Below are 24,840 nucleotides of genomic sequence, written 5' to 3' on the forward strand. Positions count from 1 at the left end.
AAAGGAAGATATGTTTGCATTCTTTTAATTGTGAGACAGAACTGTCATCTCTGTCTTGTCATGGAGCACAGTTTAAACTTTTGAAAAAGAGACAAATGTTTGTTTGCAGTGTTTGAATAACGTTCCTGTCTCTCTACAACCTCCTGTGTTTCTGCGCAAATCTGTGACCCAAGCATGACATTCTAAAAATAACCATATAAACATATGGTTTCTACTTCGCGGATTTTCCTATTTCGCGGGTGGCTCTGGAACGCAACCCCCGCGATGGAGGAGGGATTACTGTATATATATATATATATATATATATATATATATATATACATTTTCTGTTCCAACCAAATTACCTTTAGATCTTCTTATTGAACATCTAAGGTGGCTATAGAAAATATTCAGTGCATTTGAATTTATTCATTTTATTGAGTTATGGCATGGACCCATTCTTCCCTTACTGAATCTGATTGATTTGGTTTAGGAGTAGAAAGTGAATAACCAAGGCAGGAATTAATTTGGACTGGGCTTAAAGTGTAGGTCAGAGCTTCTCATACTCTTCTGACACCCTGTGTTTTGAGAGATGTTGTGAAGAAAATGGTCTAATTTTTACTTTCTATTAAAACGTTGAAGTTAAATTAAAAGTATTAAAAAAGATTGGAATCAACTTTAACGTGATGTAACATTTGGTAACTATGTTGTTCTACATGCTTCCGTTAGGACAGATTATCTCAGGGCACAACATGAGCTACCACAGCTATGCTGATGACACACAGCTGTATTTATCAATAGCACATGATGACCCCGATTCTCTTGATTCACTAACACAATGTCTGACTTGTATTTCAGAATGGATGAATAGTAATTTTCTCAAGCTAAATAAAGAGAAAACTGAAATCTTAGTGATTGGCAATAATGGATACAATGAGGCTATTAGAAATAAACTGAATGCATTAGGATTAAAAGTCAAGACGGAGGTAAAAAGCTTAGGGGTAACTGTTGACTGTAATCTGAATTTTAAATCGCATATTAATCAGATCACTAGGACAGCATTTTTTCACTTAAGAAACATAGCAAAAGTTAGACCTCTTATATCATTGAAAGATGCTGAGAAATTAGTTCACACGTTTGTTTTCAGTCGGCTAGATCAGCGGTTCCCAAACTGTGGTTCCCAGGTGGTACGCATCGCGGTCCCTGAAATTTAATTTATCTGTGCAAAACCCTTCATGACAAGCCTGTTGTGAGCAAAAACCAATGAAACTGTTCAAATACAATAATACGTGGATTCCCAAATTTAGTGTGGTGTGAAATTTCGTCATCTGAATAAATAAAACCTATTATTTGAATCAGTATTTAGTTCATTTAATGCTACCATAATTCCGTTTCGCGGAAGTCAACTTCTACTTCTTCACTGTTTGAGCTTTTGGTCACTAGATGAAAGCACAACGCCGACACTATTTAGTCTTCGGTAACTCTGCCTCACAGAAACCGCTCGCGTTTGTTGTTATACGTGCACTGCCGCTGCATCACATCGTAGTCACTAGATCTAAGCACAAAGCCGATACCATTTCGTCTTCGGTAACTGTGTCACATACAGGCCGAAGGCAGGATTTAGTTTCAGGGTGGAATTTATCAATTTATGTACATGCACAAATTTTTTCATTAATTTTATGCATAATTTCTTCCAATTCTTTAACTTTTATTCAGATTTCGGGGCAGTTGTAGTCAGTGTCGTGAATTTGCTGTATATTACCTAATTAAGAATTAATCATTCACTGCAGTACTTGCTTTTTAATTTTTTTGTTAAAAATTCGGGTGGTACGCAACTCACTTAACCTCAGTTGGTACTTGACGTCCAAAAGTTTGGGAATCCCTGGGCTAGATTACTGTAACGCAATCCTCTCAGGAATACCCAAAAAAGACATAAATCGTTTGCAACTAGTGCAGAATAACCAGGAAAAGAAAATCCGAGCACATTTCTCCAGTTTTGATGTCACTACACTGGTTACCTGTGTCATTCAGGATTGTCTAAAATTCTGCTTATGGTTTATAAAGCCTTTAATAATCTCTCCCCATCTTATATATCGGAATGTCTGACATCTTATATTCCAAATCGTAACCTCAGATCCTCAAATGAGTGTCTCCTTAGAATTCCAAGAGTAAAACTTAAAAGAAGTGGTTAGGCGGCCTTCTGCTGTTATGCACCTAAAATCTGGAATAGCCTGCCAATAGGAATTCGCCAGGCTAACACAGTGGAGCACTTTAAAAAACTGCTGAAAACACATTATTTTAACATGGCCTTCTCATAACTTCACTGTAATTTAATCCTGATACTCTGTATATCCAATTCATTATAATAACTATCCATGGTGGCTCTAAAATCTGTATTAACCCCTACTCTCTCTTCTGTTTCCTTTTCCGGTGTCCTTTTGGTGGTGGCACCATCTACTCAAAGCACCGTGATGTTCCAACAATGATGGATTAAAAGCCAGAAGTCTGCATGACCATCATCATCAAGTCCTTCCGTGAGAACCCTAACTACAAAGAGGACTATTTCATTTATGTTAGGTAGAATGCCCAGAGGGGACTGGGTGGTCTCGTGGCCTGGAACCCCTGCACATTTTATTTTTTTCTCTAGCCGTGTGGAGTTTTTTTTTTTTTTTTTCTGTCCCTCCTGGCCATCGGACCTTACTCTTTTTCTATGTTAACTAATGTTGTCTTATTTTAATTTCTTATTTTGTCTTTTATTTTTCTTTTCTTCATTATGTAAAGCACTTTGAGCTACTTTTTGTATGAAAATGTGCTATATAAATAAATGTTGTTGTATGCATTTGTAACGTTATTTGCTCTCGTTTTTACTAATATTTGTACTTTTTCTCTTGTAAAGTGTGAAATGTTCATGCACAGCTGCTTAAACGATGCATCTGACATCTCCAGCTTTAAAACAAATGTGTCATTTGAAAACACAGCGCTTCACAAACACTCATATGAGAGTAACTAAATATTGAAATGTATCTGTTAAAATTTTATTTGTAAAATCTCTCTGAGTGGCCTCAGATTTGTATCCTATTTTAAAGCATCCCGAAAGGTCATGAAAAATGAATGTGTTAGCCTAGTTTTATGAGGACAGATTAATTTACATGGACTTGTATATGTACTATAATTTAACATGGTTTTGTGGTGATTGATGTCAATACTTAACAATAAAATCAATGGGTAACATGATTGTGCATTTAGTAGCGCTAATATTTCACAACTCCAGAATCTACAGTTGAAATCCTGGCCCAGACCCTGTCTGTGTGGGTTTTCCTGACGTTTCTCTGGTTCCTTATTGTGTGCATTAAGTTAACTGACAGCTCAGAATTGTTCTCTATATAAATGTGGGTGTGTGCATGTGCCCTATGATAAACTGGCATCATTCCAGAGTTGCAATCAACTCTGTTTCGCTACTATGATGTGGTCCCTGAAACCCTAAATAGAATTAACCAGGCTTAAAAATGGATGAATGAAAAGAAGATTACATGTCATAACAGTCTCTAATAGAATGCAAAATTCCAAGAGTGAATACCTCATAAAGACACAGAAACCTAATTCAAATCTGATATACTGGATTGCATATTTCTTAGGAACAAAGACCTAAGCAAATCAAGTGCCAATATTAATAAAGCACAGCATTGTATAACCCACTTAATGCAGTTAGTTAGTGGGGTACCCTTCCTGGCATCACATGGCACAAAGCAGGAAGCAGCTTTGGGCAGGGCACCAGCCCAAATGGAAGGTTCATTCATGCGCACAGAACAGGGTCAATTTGTAATTGTCAGTTAACTTATACTGCACATCTTTGGGGATGTGAAAGGAAAACCCATGCAAACTTGAGGAAACATGCAAACTCTTTATGGAAAACAATTGGCACAAGGATTTGAATCAGGGACCCTGGATCTGTTCAGCAGCAGCACTAACTAATGGGACACCCGGGCAATATTACACTCATGTAGTATTTGTATCAGGCTAGGTGACTGACAAAGCATTTTGAGGTTTGGACTGGAGTATGACAGGGTTGCCTTCTGTCACCAAGTTTGTTTTTGCTTGAATTGACTGGATCATGAAGACAGTGTCATGTGAAAAAAGGGGTATCCAGTGCATGTTGTAGAGTCAGCTTGATGACCTGGACTTTGCTGATGATATTACAATCCCGTCCCACAACCTTCAGCAGATTCAACAGAAAGCCTCAGATCTATTTAATATCTTAGCGCAGGTGGGACTTAACATCCACAAGAGAATAACCAAGGTGCAGAAGATCAATCTTGACTGTGAAGACCCAGTCCAGCTTGAGGGAAAATTAGTAATAATAATAATATTATATATTATATCCATCCATCCATCCATTGTCTCCCGCTTATCCGAGGTCGGGTCGCGGGGGCAGCAGCTTGAGCAGAGATGCCCAGACTTCCCTCTCCCCGGCCACTTCTTCTAGCTCTTCCGGGAGAATCCCAAGGCGTTCCCAGGCCAGTCGAGAGACATAGTCCCTCCAGCGTGTCCTGGGTCTTTCCCCGGGGCCTCCTCCCGTGTTGGACGTGCCCGGAACACCTCACCAGGGAGGCGTCCAGGAGGCATCCTGATCAGATGCCCGAGCCACCTCATCTGACTCCTCTTGATGCGGAGGAGCAGCGGCTCTACTCTTGAGCCCCTCCCGGATGACTGAGCTTCTCACCCTATCTTTAGAGGAAAGCCCAGACACCCTGCGGAGGAAACTCATTTCAGCCGCTTGTATTCGCGATCTCGTTCTTTCGGTCACTACCCATAGCTCATGACCATAGGTGAGGGTAGGAACATAGATCGACTGGTAAATTGAGAGCTTCGCCTTGCGGCTCAGCTCCTTTTTCACCACGACAGACCGATGCAATGCCCGCATTACTGCGGATGCCGCACCGATCCGCCTGTCGATCTCACGCTCCATTCTTCCCTCACTCGTGAACAAGACCCCGAGATACTTGAACTCCTCCACTTGGGGCAGGATCTCGCTACCAACCCTGAGAGGGCACTCCACCCTTTTCCGGCTGAGGACCATGGTCTCAGATTTGGAGGTGCTGATTCTCATCCCAGCCGCTTCACACTCGGCTGCGAACCGATCCAGAGAGAGCTGAAGATCACGGCCTGATGAAGCAAACAGGACAACATCATCTGCAAAAAGCAGTGACCCAATCCTGAGCCCACCAAACCGGACCCCCTCAACACCCTGGCTGCGCCTAGAAATTCTGTCCATAAAAGTTATGAACAGAATCGGTGACAAAGGGCAGCCCTGGCGGAGTCCAATTCACACTGGAAACGGGTTCGACTTACTGCCGGCAATGCGGACCAAGCTCTGGCACCGATCGTACAGGGACTGAACAGCCCTTATCAGGGGGGCCGGTACCCCATACTCTCGGAGTACCCCCCACAGGATTCCCCGAGGGACACGGTCGAATGCCTTTTCTAAGTCCACAAAAAACATGTAGACTGGTTGGGCAAACTCCCATGCACCCTCCAGGACCCTGCTAAGGGTATAGAGCTGGTCCACTGTTCCGCGACCAGGACGAAAACCACACTGTTCCTCCTGAATCCGAGGCTTGACTATCCGACGGACCCTCCTCTCCAGGACCCCTGAATAGACTTTTCCAGGGAGGCTGAGGAGTGTGATCCCTCTGTAGTTGGAACACACCCTCCGATCCCCCTTCTTAAAGAGGGGGACCACCACCCCGGTCTGCCAATCCAGAGGCACTGTCCCTGATGTCCATGCGATGTTGCAGAGGCGTGTCAGCCAAGACAGTCCTACAACATCCAGAGCCTTGAGGAACTCCGGGCGTATCTCATCCACCCCCGGGGCCCTGCCACCAAGGAGTTTTTTGACCACCTCGGTGACCTCAGTCCCAGAGATGGGGGAGCCCACCTCTGAGTCCCCAGGCTCTGCTTCCTCATTGGAAGGCATGTTATTGGGATTGAGGAGGTCTTCGAAGTATTCCCCCCACCGACCCACAACGTCCCGAGTCGAGGTCAGCAGCGCACCATCCCCACCATATACAGTGTTGACACTGCACTGCTTCCCCTTCCTGAGACGCCGGATGGTGGACCAGAATCTCCTCGAAACCGTCCGAAAGTCATTCTCCATGGCCTCCCCAAACTCCTCCCACGCCCGAGTCTTTGCCTCAGCAACCACCAAAGCCGCATTCCGCTTGGCCTGCCGGTACCTATCAGCTGCCTCCGGGGTCCCACAGGACAAAAGGGTCCTGTAGGACTCCTTCTTCAGCTTGACGGCATCCTTCACCGCCGGTGTCCACCAGCGGGTTCGGGGATTGCCGCCACGACAGGCACCGACCACCTTACGGCCACAGCTCCGGTCAGCTGCCTCAACAATAGAGGCACGGAACATGGCCCATTCGGACTCAATGTCCCCCACCTCCCTCGGGATGTGGTCGAAGTTCTGCCGGAGGTGGGAGTTGAAGCTACTTCTGACAGGGGGCTCTGCCAGACGTTCCCAGCAGACCCTCACAACACGTTTGGGCCTACCACGCCTGACCGGCATCCTCCCCCACCATCGAAGCCAACTCACCACCAGGTGGTGATCAGTTGACAGCTCCGCCCCTCTCTTCACCCGAGTGTCCAAGACATGTGGCCGCAAGTCCGACGACACGACCACAAAGTCGATCATCGAACTGAGGCCTAGGGTGTCCTGGTGCCAAGTGCACATATGAACACCCCTATGCTTGAACATGGTGTTCGTTATGGACAATCCGTGACGAGCACAAAAGTCCAATAACAAAACACCGCTTGGGTTCAGATCAGGGGGGCCATTCCTCCCAATCACGCCCTTCCAGGTCTCACTGTCATTGCCCACGTGAGCATTGAAGTCTCCCAGCAGAACGAGGGAGTCCCCAGAAGGTATGCCCTCTAGCACCCCCTCCAGGGACTCCAAAAAGGGTGGGTACTCCGAACTGCTGTTCGGTGCATACGCACAAACAACAGTTAGGACCCGTCCCCCCACCCGAAGGCGAAGGGAGGCTACCCTCTCATCCACCGGGGTAAACCCCAATGTACAGGCTCCAAGTTGGGGGGCAATAAGTATACCCACACCTGCTCGGTGCCTCTCACCGGGGGCAACTCCAGAGTGGTAGAGAGTCCAGCCCCTCTCAAGGAGATTGGTTCCAGAGTCCAAGCTGTGCGTCGAGGTGAGTCCGACTATATCTAGCCGGAACCTCTCAACTTCGCGCACTAGCTCAGGCTCCTTCCCCTTCAGAGAGGTGACATTCCACGTCCCAAGAGCCAGTTTCTGTAGCCGAGGATCGGACCGCCAAGGTCCCCGCCTTCGGCCACCACCCAACTCACACTGCACCCGACCTCCTTGGCCCCTCCCATAGGTGGTGAGCCCATGGGAAGGGGGACCCACGTTGCCTCTTCGGGCTGTGCCCGGCCGAGCCCCATGGGTGCAGGCCCGGCCACCAGGCGCTCGCCATCGAGCCCCACCTCCAGGCCTGGCTCCAGAGTGGGGCCCCGGTGACCCGCGTCCGGGCAAGGGAAAACGCCGTCCAAAATTGTTTTTCTTCATAGGAGGTTTGTTTAACCGCTCTTTGTCTCATCCCTCACCTAGGACCAGTTTGCCTTGGGTGGCCCTACCAGGGGCATAAAGCCCCGGACAACAGAGCTCCTAGGATCATTGGGACACGCAAACCCCTCCACCACGATAAGGTGATGGTTAAAGGAGGGGTTATAGTGCCTTTCCCCTGCTCAATGAATTGAATTAGTTTACTTACTTGGTCAGCATGGTTGACAAACATAACACAAGTAACATAGATATAATGATGCAAGGAGTGGGCAACATTTATCTAACTGAGGAACATCTGAAACTCTGAAGAGTTTGGCTGAGTCACCAAGCTTTCAACACAGACATCAAATCTGTGCTGTTATATGCAATAGAGACATGGAGAAAAACAAAAGCCAGCCTTAGGAAAATCCATGCCTTAATCAGTTACTGCCTATGCCACATCTGGCATATTCACTGGATGAAGACCATCAGCACAGAGCCGGCCTTAGGGCGAAGCGAACAAAGGGACCACTTCGGGCCCACAGCTGGAGGGGGCCCACTGCGCCCAAGGTTTTTCTTTCCTGTGATGCAACACTGCTGCCGAGGGCCCAATGGAGCAACAGACTCCTTCACTCCAACCTCTATTACTAATTTATATATATATATAATTCACGGGCAACATATTCCATCACCTAATTACTCCACGTGGACATCTCCACTCGGCACTCCAATCTTCATTATGCTTCACTCAGGTCCGCGCGCCTGTTGCCGCCTCCATGGCTCATCTGTGCCTCTGTCCTCAGTAGGCGGCCACTTACGCTTCAGTCAGGGCCGCTCCGCCGCACTGCATTCTCGACAGAGCATAAAAGGGGCCCTTCTAGCTGCAGGGGTCGGGCCCTCGGTATCAGTTTGCTTCGGGCTCGAAATTGTCTAGGGATGGCTTAGTCACACTCTGAGAAAGCCAGACACCAACATCACAAGACAGGCCCTGACCTGGAGCTCACTAGAGAAGCTTAAGCGAGGATGTCCGAGAAACACTTGGCACAGACCACTCAATACAAATGTCAGACAGTTGGGCTTGGAATGAGGGCAGTGGGTGGCAACACCGCAGGACAGGAGTCACTGGCGAATGGTCATTGATGGCATATACCCCAGGAGTCATGAAGAACCTAGGTAAGTGTTTGTATCACACCTCCTGTATTGTGCTGCATATTTTCTTTAGTGATCTTATCATACTTTAAACAATTGATTGAGCAACCAGCCAATGAAATTGCAAACAATTGGTCTTTCAATCAATATTTAATATTGTTGATTTCATATTAACAGTTAAAAAGTAATAACATTACAGTGACTAAGTCTGCAATTTATATAGTACTTTTCATGGCATACAACACAATTCTATCAATATTGCAGTTTTATTTGTGGCAAATTTCCAAATGATTGAATTATCCAAGTGTCTGTATTTTATATAGTGTATTTGACAGTATTCAAGACAACTCACTTTACTTTAGACATGTTTATCAACAGTTTATAAAACTATTTTAATGAGTTCAACATGCCAATTTATTACATTGTAAGTCTTTTTAATTGCAGCTTACAGCAGGAGGTCCAACACTCTTAGTTAGTCTTCGTTTTGCATAAAGAGCTTATGTTGGTGAAAACGTGCGTTACATTTTATCACACCATATTACATTATTTTCAAAAATCAATAAATGCATCTACCTTTCCTTTACATAGCATCCTTTACAGCCTGTAAAAGCACAGACTTGGCGAACCTGCCAAAGCGCCAGATCCACGTCAAGCGATTCTGAGAAGCACTCACGAGTCTATGGTGTCCAATGGTTCATCGATACGCGGCTCTATTATTTATTTAATTTTTTTTTTTTGAGGAATGATAATGAGTAGAGTTCACAATTCACATAAGTCTTTTAATGAGTTACCCAAACATTGCTAACATCATCAATTTCACGGTCACGTATGGGCCTCTGAGGCAGACATCGTAGAGCGCGCAGCTCGCTGAAAGTGCAAATGCCATTGGCTGCAATTATACACGCAGCAGTGTGGAACAAATAAATAAGAGCCAATTATTACGTATTATACAGGGACATTTATTCCTGCTGGCCACTAAAATATTTCCATCTTGACACTTTTATAGACGGCTCTACATGCAGTCAGCTTTTTCACATCTTTTTCTTTACATCGGTCCTACAAGAAACCTCTACATTATTATCTATTATGCTAAGTAGCAATTACAGCTTGGCACCAGCCAATCCCTCTTTATATTGGGGGGCTACAATAAAAATGATTTAATTCCTTTTTCGTATTCGTAAAGGTGTCTACTCACCGCTTTTGAATACTAAGTATTGCTCAATGGATCAGAGGTTGCCTTAGGTTCTTTGTCATTTTTATGTGTGTGTGTGTATAGAAAAGATGCTAGCCTTTTGAAATGATCGTCCGCTTGCGTTGAGTAAACGCAGCTAGTAAAAAGAGAAAAAAAAACCCAATCACATTTTCAAACTACTGTAGTCATCTAGTTTTGGATTACGGGAATGGGAGTCAATCGCCCCATCACTTTGCGCACAGCAGGAACCCACCCTGGACGGCTCGCTTCCTAATTACAGTCCACGCATAGTTATACTGGACCAAATTACAGTTGCCAATGAACCAAACAAGTGTTCAAAATCTGACAGAAGGGCTACGGCGAAAACAAGGAGAGAACGTGCAAAACCATTGAAAGGCGTTTTGTGTAAAGAGACTGTCGGGTTATCATTTGGTGCTTATTTTAATTTTCACAACGAGCACCACCGAAATGCCCTTATGAAGCAGAATTACAACGCACAGTTACAAAGAAGTAGCAATACATACATTCTCAAACCTGCTTAATCCGAGTCAGGATTTGCGGCGAGCCGGTGCCTATCCCGACAGCACTGGGCGCGAGGTGGGAATCAGCCAAGGACTGGCGCATTCGCTGGTCACCTCACACATATACAGGCCGGTTTAGAGTCGGAAGTCAAGCTGATCGTCACGCCTTTGGGGATGCGGGAGGACTGGACGGGAACCGGTGGATTCGAGCTCATGACAACTGAGCCCATGAGGCATCGTTACAACTACGGCACCCAGGTAGGTGGTATTAAAATTAAAACATCAATACAATTCTTTAACTAGGTGCAGGGGTGCCCGCTATTCTGGCTGCATCGCTCACATGGCAGAAATCAGTCCTGAATGGGGACGCCAGACGTTCGCAGGGAGCAAATTGTAACACTCAGATACACTCATGTTCACAGGACACCCACCAGTTACTCTTACGCGGGTCGTCTTAACGGCATCATAGGCCCCCAGGCAAAGTAGTGCGCTGGGGCCAATGTTTTGATAGCAAAACAGAAATAGGCATGAGAGACATTGTGGGCCCCTACCCAGTGACAGTTGTGCGCATGTATTAAGACGGGGATCATTTATTTAATATGCACCTATTAAAAACGGAGAAAAAAAGTCATCATGGGATTAGATTGACTATTACAAACAGATCAGTACAATCTGATATGGACTTTAAAGTGCATTAAACTTTATTTTATATTATTTGGAAATTAAGCTTTATTAACAGAGCAGAGTTCCGTTTGACAGCTTCAACAACAATCTAAAAATATTTGGTCGACAAAGAGAACAATACAAATAGAGAGTCCCATTTAAAACAGTTCTTTGCAAAGTATAACATCAGGCAGTAGTATAGAAAGGTTAAGGTACAGTATGTTTGCTTTAGTGTTATATGAATGTGACCTTGCCAAGTTCTGAAAAAGTTTGGAACAATCCTTTTTTTTCAGTTTAAGATAATATAGAAATTTGCTTTTCTGTGGTGGACTGGGATTCTTCCAGTTGAGTAAAATAATTCTTTGTGCAAATAATTTCGTATATTAACCCATCTGCAATTACACTACTGCTGACAAGGTATTAGGAGAGATTTTAAATCCAAGACTATGCATAAAATATGTAAAAGTTTTTGTCCAAACATATGACCTAGCAATACAAGTGGATGGTGATGATGCCCACAAGCTGGATTGTGCCTTATGCGTATTTAGACAGTTAGACAAATTGAACCATGTCCTATGTTTATTTAGACAATTGATTAAATATTTAGTTGAATTAAGGTCTGCTTGGCCATTTCACGTCTAACACGCCTCTGTTTTCACCACGGTCAAATTCTGTCTCCAAATTACACAAAGGTCACTGAGACTTTTCAGTTTGAACAAACAGACAGCAGATGAGCCCCACTCTCTTACCTGGGGGCGCCAGTTCAATGTTCAGATCAGGTGTGGTTTGTTACAAGTTTTGCGTGTTCTGTTTGTGTCTGTGTGCTTTTCTTCTGATGGTTCAGAAACAGGTCAGGTGTTGGGTAAATGTAAAATGGCCCAGGCTGTGTGAGTACAACCTGGCTTTGTGTCCAGTGCTAGTTCCTGCTTTGTGAATGTTGGTGCTGGGATAGGCCCCTTGACCCCACAATCCTGAGTTCTAAAAATGAATTGATCAAAATGAGAATCATGGCAGCGGTTCTACTGCAGTTTATAGTGAGTTGCAATTGCCTAAAGATTTGATTTTTGCATGTTTGTATTTTGCATCGTGCATTTATTTCAGAACCACCAGCATCAAATGTACTGTATATTGAATTAGATCATATTTTATGAATGGTTAAATTCCTTTCCTTTTCTGTGATTTTAATTGAAAAGTCCCTTTCCCTTTGTTCCTTAAGATCAGTAAAGAGTAAATTCCTTGAATTTTTCTAATGTATTGTGGAGATGCTGTCTGAATCTTAATTGACACAAGACAGTTTTGCTTCCAGAAAATAAGACTGGTGAAACGTATGGTAAACTGGGTGGGTAGCTTTTAACAAAGCTTCTGATTTGTATATAGAAGAAAATGTGTGTATCTAGAAGATTAACTATTTAAGTAACATGAAGCAAAAAATTTATAAAGGCCTTAGCCAATGAAAACTTATAACAATGGCAAAGCCACTTTTAACAGCAACATTAGAATATTATAGTAGAAGGCCTAAGTAAGATACAAAATATGCAAGGAGAAATCAACTGATAACTTCAAGTCTCAAAAAAGTCAGGTGCAAGTGAAGTAAACACTTCTTCTATCAATTGGCCAGCTGATTACTTACACAAGTCTGTCCAGTTTTAATAGGTATGACACCTTTTTAGTAAGCTTTTCAGAAACCTAGCAATCAGTGAAGTAATCAATTTTGATTTTGCCTACTGTTTCGCCTATTGAGCAGTTTGCAAAGCATTCAGTCGTTTGATCGATGGCATTACTTAATTAGTTATGTCTTTGAATAAACACACAATGTGTTGACATTTGCCTTGTGTTTCTTATTGGCCCATTTGTTTTGTATACTGTAGGTACATTATTTCAAAATAGTTCAGATCAAGCTGTTTGGTTATAGTTTAGCTGCTGGCCTGACATTTTTCACATATTTGCATGTATTTTTGCCAAATATTGTTGATCTTTCTTAGACAGTGTCTCATGCACTTTTATTTCCTTATGACGGTTCTCCATGCTCTTACTCACTGATGATGGTCCTGAATACCAGCAGGTCGATTATCCAGCAGTGATAACTTTCATGTTGTTTGTTACAAGAACAACATTAAGTTAATATCAAATTCCCCAATGCATGGAGAGATGAGTTTTGAGCAATGTTCGTCATTTTTCCAATGTTCCCCTTTTAGCAGGTGGTGTCTCTGAGGCTAAGGAACTGCGCTAGCAGTCAAATGGTTGCCAGTTCGGTTCCTGTAAACTGAAGAAGTGACTCTACTTCGTTGGGCCCTTGAGCAAGGCCCTTAACCTGCAATTGCTTTATCCTGCGTACAACGTTATTCTACATCCAGTCCTGCAAGCAGGTCCTCCAACTTACAGGGAAAACTTGGGGGTCGATGGCAGGATTGGCACTACAGCCTCAGTAAAAAACCTCACACTGTTCCAGTGTGGTGCCGAGGTGTCACTTGCTGCACTTGGATCCCAGTCCAGGTGGTTTGCTGTGTGGTGGGTACAGCAACGCGCTATCAGTGCATGCTTCCAAGGGTATGGTACAATATTTAGCACTGCTGCCTCACCCCCAAAGAATCTTGGGTTCAAGTTCCATCCCAGGGTCTGGCTTTGAGGAGTTTGCATGTTCTCTGCATGAGTTATTCTCCAGGGTTCCAGATTCTGTCTTGCATTCTGAACGTACAGTACTGCATGTAGGTTTTGTTAACAGCACTCCAGATAGTTTCAGTGAAGTATGTGAATGTGATGGACTAGTAATCCATTCAGTCTGGATTCCTGTCTTGCACCAATTCAACGAGCATGGATCCTGTACTCCACAACTCAGGAGAATCCATACCACAACTCTTAGTGCCCACAAGCCAAAATTGGTGATGTTGGAATAGTCACGAGATAGTATAGGACCTAGACATCAAAACTGAAATTAAAAGGCTAAATGGAAAGAAAAAAAAACATTGAGATTCCTGCTTTGCTGATCTCTGGCTACCCAGCCCTTGATCAGACAACATCTTCTTCTTGATTTTTGAGCTGGTTGACTCACTAAACCTCTATGTCGAGAGTCCTAGGACATCTAGAAATTATGAGAGAGATTTTTAGGAGAATTCATTGTCACCTTGGGAGCATCGGTGCACAAAAAAGTAAGAAGAAGAGCAGAATAATAAAGTAGAATAATAATAAAGTAGAATAAAGATACAGCATGGAGTGAGATAGTTAACTCAATAAAGACAATGTAGTGTAGAGACAAAGAAGCAGAAGAAAGATTTTGGACCATTACCCACTTGTGTGGAGGAAAGAGACATTTAGAGATTAGAAATAGCACTATTAATCAGTAATCTGTCCCATATAGTGATGCTCATGTTTTTCTTGTCTTATGACCCATGTCTGAGCATGCATATCTTAGGGGCTTCTTTTTTTCACCACAGTCAGACTGTACTAACAAATTCCACAAAGACCATTGAGGACTTTGTGTCTTAGCGCCTTGAGCATGGGAAAGGTGCTATACAAATAAAATGTATTATTATTATTATTATTGGACAAACAGGCAGCAGGTGAGCCCACTCTTGCATCCTAGAGGCACTAGTTTGATTTTCAGCAGAAATGTGGTCTGTTGTAAGTTTGCATGTTATATTTCTGTTTGTGTGGATTTTTTTGATAGTTCAGAAGCATGCTGTCAGGTATTGGATTAATGTGAAGAGGCCTAGAATGTGCGTGAGTACCTCCTGGCTTTGTATCAAAGGCTGGTTTCTACTTTCTGAAAGGACAGGACCCATTGCTCCACAATCTTGAGTTCTGAAAATACATTGATCAATATGAGAATAATTGCAGCTGCTCTGCTAAGGTTTTATGGTGAGGTAGAATAGCCACAGGATTTATTTTTGTACTAGTCATTTAGCCCGTTACAATAACGGGTGCTAGAACAGTAGTGCATAAACATTAGTAGGAACAGTCTATATTAAATGGCAAGGGACTTTGACCTCATTCTTTTTGTTGGTCGTATTTTTCTTTCTTTCAGCCTTTCTTTTGTTGATGTTTACTTGCTGAGCTGACCGTTCTTCGTGGGCTGCCGCCGTGTATTGTGTGTCTTTAATAATTTTCTGTGACAGTAATACTGTCTTGTATGGCTCTATTCAATAAGGGCGCGCACAAAAAGGCGAGCTTCAAAAGGGCGACCTCAATTGAGCACGGCGAATAAAGGCGTTCGTAGATAATTTAGTTCAAATGGCTCTGGAATATGTGAAGAGCAACAAAGGTGCAGATCTTTATTTACGCGTGCCTTTATTCGCTGCGCCCAATTGAGGTCACCCTTTTGAGGCTCGCCTTTTTGTGCGCGCCCTTATTGAAGGATACTGTCTTGTACGTCCGTAATATACCTTTAGTTTTCTCTGGCGGTAATACAGGCATGCGCGTCGGTAATATGCCTTTAATCTCCTCTGACAGTAATACTGGCTTGTATGTGGCTGTAATATGCGTCACTGTATTGTGTACCTTTAATTTCTTCTCGCAGTAATACTGGGTTGTATTTCCGTAAAACGCCTCTAACTTTCTCTGACAGTAATATCGCGCATCACACCGTGCCCCACGCATGCGCACTTCACCAAAAGACACCCACACACAGATACCTGGACGCACAAAGGGATTTTATATATATAGATGTATTTTGCATTGTGCATTAACTTCTGAAGCAACATCATCAAATGTATGGTGTAGACATTTATTTGATAGCTTCCAGAACTAGTTCAATTAGGTCTTGAAATATGGTGGTCATCCTGTTAATTTAATCATCAGAGAGCTAGGGGAGATTGAGGGCTGTGGATCACTTGGGTGCTAAAAAGGATAAAAGCACACTTTAAACAATGTATTAATTCATTTTCTATCTGAAAAACACTCTACTGAGTCTGTTCCAGCAGAAAGAGGTACAGGACAGTGTCACTGTGAATAGGAAATCTGTCTGTCCAACAGAGATAACGTAAGTGGGTAGTTTTTGTGTGAATCATCACAGGAGAAAATTTTCAAACATTTTCTATTTGGGGGAACCAGTTTGCCAAGGGTCAAGCACATCTCACAGGGTTTGTGCAATTATCCCATCTAAATGTTAATACTGGAAGGACAAACAGTGGAATGGAACTGAAAACTTTAATACATCGACAGTATAAAAATAACACATTTTAGTGTGTAGTAGAAGGGTTAGTTTACTGGAAAGCCTGGCCAGCAGTGAGATTCAATCTCAATCTTTTTGGCTGCAAGTTCAGTTATTTAATCAGCCAACCAACCTACAGTACTTATCCATAGTTTCCATCTTTAGCTTTTGTTGGACTTTATTCCAGTTACTGATTCACACCTTGAATATTTCAGTTAAGTGGGGGGAGGGGACCCAATGATAACTGTATGGATTTATTTTAAAATTCCTAATGCGGAGAACATACATTTGCAACAGGAGTTTTGTTTGTCACTTTCTAGATGGCCCTTTTTTCATCTGTCCTGTAATATTTACACCACCCACCACACTATGACTCCTTATACTGTATGTCACCTGATGCATTCCTTCAAAACTGCTTTTCTCTTCTATTTTCTAAGTATGTTCACACAAATCAGAGAATTAAAAGGTGAATCATTTTTCAGCTAATGCCACTAAATAAGGGTCAGATATGTTAATTTAATATATTGTATGAAATTTGAACAATCTGCTCTGTATTGTGCAAAGAGGATGAAATGTTTATTATTAACTAACTGTATGTATTTGGTAAAATTCCTTCCCTTTATTAGACAGTGCTTTCACACCTGTCTATCTATCTATCTATCTATCTATCTATCTATCTATCTATCTATCTATCTATCTATCTATCTATCTATCTATCTATCTATCTATCTATCTATCTATCTATCTATCTATCTATCTATCTATCTATCTATCTATCTATCTATCTATCTGTGTAATGTGAGAGAGATAATCCCTTCTGCAGATGTATTCCAGTCAACACTGCGATCAACAAGGACCAGGATCTAATCCCTATATTTGGACACTGCTAAGGACAAAACCTTAAATAGCATTGATTAAAGCTTTTGGTATACATTTGGATAATTTAATGTTATTAGAGGGGCTCCACAATATGGAGGTGACTTAAGTGGAAATGGTCTCATGGAGCACTGCTGGTCTCCTTCTGATAAACACAGACAATCAGTGGAGTAGATAAAATACATACTGGGTCTTTTAGTCCTCTGTGGCTAGAGGGTCCTTATAGTAAAGGATAAATGCCTCTTCTGACTTCTTTTCCAGATTTTATTTGGAATCACTTTATAAAACCTTCAATAGCAGTCATTTTGGCATGAAGTGAATATAACTAAGGCCAAGGTTCTTGCTTAATGGAGATCAAATACTCTTTCAAATTGAGTATACCCCCCGACTTTCCTTCCACAATCCAAAGATTTTCTGTTGGAGATGCACATAACTAATATTCTTTAGGGTGACTTTATGTGTGGCTGTCTTTTAGTCACCCTGCAATATAAAGAAGCCAAGAAGTAAGGAGATGAAGTGGGGTTAATGAGCCATGGCAGGGAAGCATTAGTGCAGCCTGAGAGAGAGATGGAGTGGGAGTATTTTATTTTGTGCATTTTATGATAGTCTCTCCTATTGTAGATAGATAGATAGATAGATAGATAGATAGATAGATAGATAGATAGATAGATAGATAGATAGATAGATAGATAGATAGATAGATAAATAATGCTAGTAGTAAATTCTGCAAGCTGTTTTGTTTTTCTTTTGAAATGAATAATAAAATTATCATTATAGTAACAGAGAAACATATAGAATACTGTGGTAGGAATACTTAATTGTCGTTTTCTTTTGCTGGTATTGTACTACTCTCATAAGTCGTTCGGAAACATGCAAGTAAGTAAGGATTTTGTTGTACTATGTACACATTCAATTACAAACAAATTACATAATAAACACATACAAATACAAATTAGTTTAAAAACACAGTGAACAAGCAATTTTAAACTGATTGACATGAAAGAACTCCAAAAACATGTCTAGCAGCTTTGATTAGGATATTCCATACACATGTATATGTACCTGAACTTGAACTTGACATAAATATAGTGGCTACTACTGGTAACTAGTAGAACTGAAAGCTTGCTGTACTTTCCTTTGAAATCCAACGATGATTAGCCCCACTATCACCTTGCAACTGACAGAAATCCTTGGGATCCTGCTATACCTATATACTGTAGAGTCTGGAGAAGTATCATCAGAAATGGTTTTCATGAAAAAGTTGCAACCAAAAAGCCATTCTTCTAAGGTGGAAACAACCCCAAAAAACTCACCTACACATAGAACACAAGGACAGGAGTACAGAAAAATGTCAGAAGGTACTCTGAACTGATGAGTCAAAATATGAATTTTTTTGCACTATCAGAAGACACAATGTCCACCAAAGGACAGGGGAATGGTAAATGAATGAATGTCAACAGTAAAGAGTTGTGGAGGTGCCCTGTGGGTTTGTGGCTGCATTTCCATACATAAAGTTAGTGGTAAGTATACGTAGATTTTTATCCATCATGCAATAGCATCAGGGAGGCATTCTGCAGCATGACAGTGATGCCAAACACACAGCCAAAATCATAAAAAAACTATCTGTGAGAAAATAGGAATAGGGAATCCAGCAATAGACTATGACTGCCTTAGAGCCCTGATAGCAACATCATTGAGCTAAGCTGGGGTTACTTACAGAGGCAGAAACAAGTAATTCAGCCAAAGTCTGCAGTGGACCTGTGGCAAGCAACCACACAAGTACCATCAGAAGCTTCATGACAACGTATTTACAAGAATTGCTACTGGTTTATGGAAAAGGGTGGTCACACCAAATATTAATTTAATTATTTTTTTTCTGTTTACTCCATTTTCTATGAAATTTATTGATTGTGCAATCTAAAAGAAGAACTACTCATGGTATTATTTTTAAAAGTGTTCCTGCTTTTCAGAATTTTTTCACAAGTGTCTAAAAATAAAGACATTCTGCAACAGATAATCTCCCTTTAGCCTTGTTCTTTAAGGAACCTCACTTTGGCTTCCTTAAAAATAATTTCTATTAGATCCTATTACACCATACTGAATAAACTATCTTAAGCAAATGGAAAATTACCCAAATAAACTGTGCTTCTTATTCAGAGTGGCCCTTAGGCTGCACTGCATCTGCTGGCAACTATTGTGATTGACCAATTCACCGGCGTAGAATTGTCCAAATTAAGAAGTTTGGTGATTCCACTGTGGAGAGCTGCACTGCTTATCATGCCATATCCACCACTGCCACTGAATGTATCTTAGGTCTGCAATTTGTAAAGGAGAGGCACAGTGGTGGCTTTGTCTTATTTTTTGGAGTAATGTTAAAATAATGTGTTCCCACTACATCTTAGCTGGGCTATTTTGTACTTGTATGCCAAATTTAAGAAGAGGGTGCTGTTTGACCTGTATGTATCTGTGCACACATAATTTGCTTTGTATCTGTCCATCCATCCATCCTTCCAAACTCTTTTTTTTTTCAACTGTAACATTTCATGGAACCCATCAAAATACTACCAAGCAGGAAACACCTCTGACCTCTGAATGAGTAAGTTCAGAATTGCCAGGAATCCTAACCTGGGTAGCATCTGGGTTCAGAGAAAACCTACAAGAACACAGGACAAAGCTGACTGGGACAAAAATTCAGGGTCATGTTCCTAGAGTTGTGACAGCATACCAACCACTGCACATTCATGCCACCCTGTTGAAAATCAGCATTAACTAATTGTTTTATTAAATAAGGTTTAGTTGTCTAAGGCTCAGATTTCATTATATTTTCACTATAAATGTAATAATAGAAGGAGGAAGGATGCTGAAGGAGGAGGAGGAGGATTCAAACAGCAGACTATCCTTCATTTCAAAGCAGACCTGTCCTATTTTTAACAGTTCCTCAAGGCTTGATCATTTCTGTGCCAATTCATGTTCATTTGAGGATGAAAAACTGAGAGCTTATGCTGCCTGTTAGACTTGGATACCACACTGTGTGTTCAGCAGGTCAGCCATTGCTAATTGAGTCTGCTCCCTGTCACTCCGAGTCTTTGCTGTCGTTGAGCTCATCCGCACTCACTTGTTCTTGCACTGGGGGATAGTTCTAGTTTAGAAATGAAGTGTCACAGAGCCACTTGAGACAACAGTCTTGATGCTAGAGGACCAAACATAGGCCACATAACCTTAGGACCAACAGCATTTTGCTATCAATGAATTAAAGGAAATGTGCAAACAAATCTGCTTCATTTTTAATTAATGTTGTTTATTTATTTATAAATAAATTAAGAACTCATCCTTCTAATGATTCCTAATATTCAGTACCTTAATCCTTTAAAGTTTTCATTCATATTACCATTAACATGCATGTTTCTCAGCTTGTCCCTCATGTATAATAGTGTGTTTTTTGTGCAACCTGTCCAAAATTTCAACCACCTGATAAACTAAAAGTAACAATGAAGGAGAAAATCAGCACATTTCTATGAGTGTGAGGGTGATGCAGTAGTTAGCACGGCTTTCTCACAGCTCCAACATCCTGGGTGCAAATCTCAGCATCCCTCATGTAGTATTGCATCCTGTTTTGAATCCAATGTTCCCCGGATGGGCTCCAGGCCTCCTTGGTCCTGAACTGGACTAGGGGAGCTTACAAGTGGATGAATGAACAGTCATTGTATTTGAAGATCACATGTTATGTATTTATATTTAGATTTCGCATCTTGGTTTGTACATTATTTTACAAATAGAAACTCCTTTGGTTAACCTGCTCCTTGAAAATACATGAGCTTTAATCACATGATTAAAATGAAGCTTGTTGGAGTATTACTGGATTGGCCTAGTTTTTGAAGTCTGTTTCATGGCAGCCTATTATTATCCTATTAATCTATATCAGATCTAATGTAATGTGCAGAACTGTTCTATTTTCTTACTGTAAATGCAAGAATTTATCAAAAGAAACAGAGCATGAAACCGTAAGTCTTGTGTGTTTTCCACCAAGTCTCCCTTATTTTGAACACTCTGCGTCATGCCTCGCACAGGTTTTTGGCAGAATGTATGTATGGTAGTTGGAATTGTAACTTAACAAGTAGTTTGCTGTTTTCTTCACTAGTGTGTATGTGTACAAACACACAGCCCAACAAAACTGTTCACTTGTTTCTGAAATTCCCAGTCCATTATTCCATACAGTACTTCATTGTGGCAAACCACAATGTGGTAAATGGTTTTTGAATATTCACATATTATACACGTTCAGCTCACAAAAAAATCAACTGCTATATGTGGTAACTGACTGGTAATACCATTTTAATCCTGCTACTAGTAAAAGAAATTGCCTTTCACATTATTATTATTATTGGCATACATAAGGAGGCTTAAAGCTGTAAATATAGTCAATGTCAAAAATAAATAAACTTATTCAGATACTTCCTACATTTGAACATACATGCATTAACATTACTGTTATACTACATGGGCAACAATTTATAAAATTTGACCATAGATTCTTCACTACACTAATCTACACTAATCTGATTAGTTTCAAGCTCTTGGGAATTTCTGGTCCATGTTTGTCTTTGCTTTAATGCACTGTTCACTATTTTTTATGTCTGTGAAGCCATTGCATTGCTGTAAGTCTGTTTTTCAAGAGCACTGTCATTTTGCGGCCTTTGATCACTATGTTGCTCTATGCATATGATCACGCTTGTGATCTGGTCCCCATTTTGAACATGTTCAGGAACATTTTCACTACATTCTCTCAAATGCAAACATTTACCCAATAGGGATTTGCTTATGTATTGTGAGCTCTCACAGAACCTTTTGACAGAACTGCCAATGATTATCACATGTTTAGTTAGCAGTAATAATGTTTGATCCAATGTTCACTTATTGAAGCTTCCATGTCCTTGTATTCCTCCACAGTTTTATGGAGTTCCCCTTTAGATTTTGGATATGACTGACTTTTTATAATACTGAACAATCAGTTGAAGGCCTTTAAGTAGGAGGCTGGAGGCTCATGGTTGTCTGGTCAGTGGCATTTCCATGATTGCAGGTAGACAACAAGGCTGTGCAAAGGAGAAAAAGACCTGGGATCTCAGTGGTAACAAATCAACCTTTCATATTATACTCCCCTTAGGGCCTAGAAATTAAATCGAGAGGTAAAACAGTAATAAGGAGGAACACTTGCTTAATTGATATACTGTATTTAATTTTTGACATTGTTTCTGTCATTAGAAATGTTTTCACCATATTTTATTTGTATTTTCAAAAAATCCATATACAAAAAAGAAAACAAATACAATTTATTCCAGTCTCAACATGTAAGCAAGTCTAATTATATTCATGAAAACATCTGTGGGTCATCAAAGTTTGTCTTAATGAAATCATGTTTTTGACTTATGTGATTATTCACCTCATTCATTGCCATCATACTTGAAGAATATAACTTCTTGTTTATTTGCTGCAAAAACTGAAGTCAAACAATGCCCCAATAACTTTCAAAGCTATAAAATGCATTTTCAGTTTAAAAATGACAGTGGAGCACAAAGGGAAAAAAAGTCAAAAGAAAAAAGTTAGATTCTAATTCAGGGCTGGGGTAATTAAACTTGGACTCCGCCAGGGCTGCCCTTTGTCACCGATTCTGTTCATAACTTTTATGGACAGAATTTCTAGGTGCAACCAGGGTGTTGAGGGGGTCCGGTTTGGTGGACTCAGGATTGGGTCACTGCTTTTTGCAGATGATGTTGTCCTGTTTGCTTCATCAGGCAGTGATCTTCAGCTCTCTCTGGATCGGTTCGCAGCTGAGATTGAAGTGGCTGGGATGGGAATCAGCACCTCCAAATCAGAGACCATGGTCTGCAGCCGGAAAAGGGTGGAGTGCCCTCACAGGGTTGGGAGCAAGATCCTGCCTCAAGTGGAGGAGTTCAAGTATCTCGTGGTCTTGTTCACGAGTGAGGGAAGAATGGAGCGTGAGATCAACAGGCGGATCAGTGCGGCGTCCGCAGTAATGCGGGCTCTGCATCGGTCTCTCATGGTGAAAAAGGAGCTGAGCCGTAAGGCAAAGCTCTCAATTTACCAGTCGATCTATGTTCCTACCCTCACCTATGGTCATGAGCTATGGGTAGTGTCCGAAAGAACGAGATCGGGAATACAAGCGGCTGAAATGAGTTTCCTCCGCAGGGTGTCTGGGCTCTCCCTTAAAGATAGGGTGAGAAGCTCAGTCATCCGGGAGGGGCTCAGAGTAGAGCCGCTGCTCCTCCGCATCGAGAGGAGTCAGATGAGGTGGTTCGGGCATCTGATCAGGATGCCTCCTGGACGCCTCCCTGGTGAGGTGTTCCGGGCACGTCCAACCGGGAGGAGGCCCCATGGAAGACCCAGAACACGCTGGAGGGACTATGTCTCCCGGCTGGCCTGGGAACGCCTCAGAATTCTCCCGGAAGAGCTAGAAGAAGTGGCCGGGGAGAGGGAAGTCTGGGCATCTCTGCTCAAGCTGCTGCCCCCACGACCCAACTTCGGATAAGCGGAAGAGGATGGATGGATGGATGGACAGTAATTAAACTAGGACAGGATGCAAGTTCATTAATAAGTAGACAAGTTTGAGTTGCAAAACAATGAGAGTTATAAAAAAAAGGGAGAAGAATTTGCTAATGTTGTGTTTATGTGTTCAGGGAATTTTTTGAAAACACTACTTGTAATGTCTTACTTTCCAGTTTGCTGCAATCGTGTGAATTTGTGATCTGTATTTTATTAGAAATGTGAGGCTGCTGTTGATCTGATATTTCATATACACAAAACCTAATTATGGGTCATGTCTAATTTATTTTGTGAAAATAAAAATAAATTTAAACATATTTAGGGATAGCATAGTGGTAGTGCCGCAGCCTCGTAGTAAGGTGACCAGGGTTTGCATTCTGGGTTCTTCCTGTGTACAGTTTGCATGTTCTACCTGAGTCTGCATGGGTTTTCTCTGGGTGCTCACTATCCAAAGACATGCAGATTAGGTTGAATTGGCAATGCTAAACCGGCCTTAGTGTGTGTGTTTATGTGTTTAAATAACCCTGGTCTGGAATAAGTGGGTTAAAAATGGCATGACACTTTTAGTGTGTACCATGCCACCCCAAATACAAGTGAAATATGACCAAAACATACCATTTCTTATTTTTCCTTATGATTAAATGATGTGAGAGGTCAATATGTCACATCTTGACTTATTATATGGGAACAATTGTTTTCTCTGAACTGTCACATTCTGAAAGGTTTTCACGCAAAATTTCCTAATGAGAAGTATCCCTTAACACATGACCACAGTATAAAACATGATGGAAATGAGATTTAAACCCATTCTCCTGGAGCTGTGAACAGAAAGCAGAAGAAAACTCAAGAAAATCAATTATCCTTTGAAAGCTCATTCAGCTAGCCAAAAACCTCAAACATCCTCTACCCTAGAGCTGTTTAAGTCAGGGTGAGAGAGGGAAACTTAAGCTGGAACAAAACACTTGCAATACTGTTGCTAGACATAACCACTGCAGAAAACCCTGAGAGTAATAAGACACATATAAGCCACAGTCTGATCCCAATTGTTAACCAAGCATTTCACATTAACAGGTGCCCCTGACATTAAGCCTAACCAAAGTAAGAAACAAGTTTGTAAATTTCAGTTAAAGTTTTTACATAATTCAAGACAGGAAAAGCTTAACATTTTCAGTGTTGTATCAAAGGGGCAGTT

This window comes from Erpetoichthys calabaricus, chromosome 2 (genome assembly GCF_900747795.2).
Source record: "Erpetoichthys calabaricus chromosome 2, fErpCal1.3, whole genome shotgun sequence".
Taxonomy (NCBI): domain Eukaryota; kingdom Metazoa; phylum Chordata; class Cladistia; order Polypteriformes; family Polypteridae; genus Erpetoichthys; species Erpetoichthys calabaricus.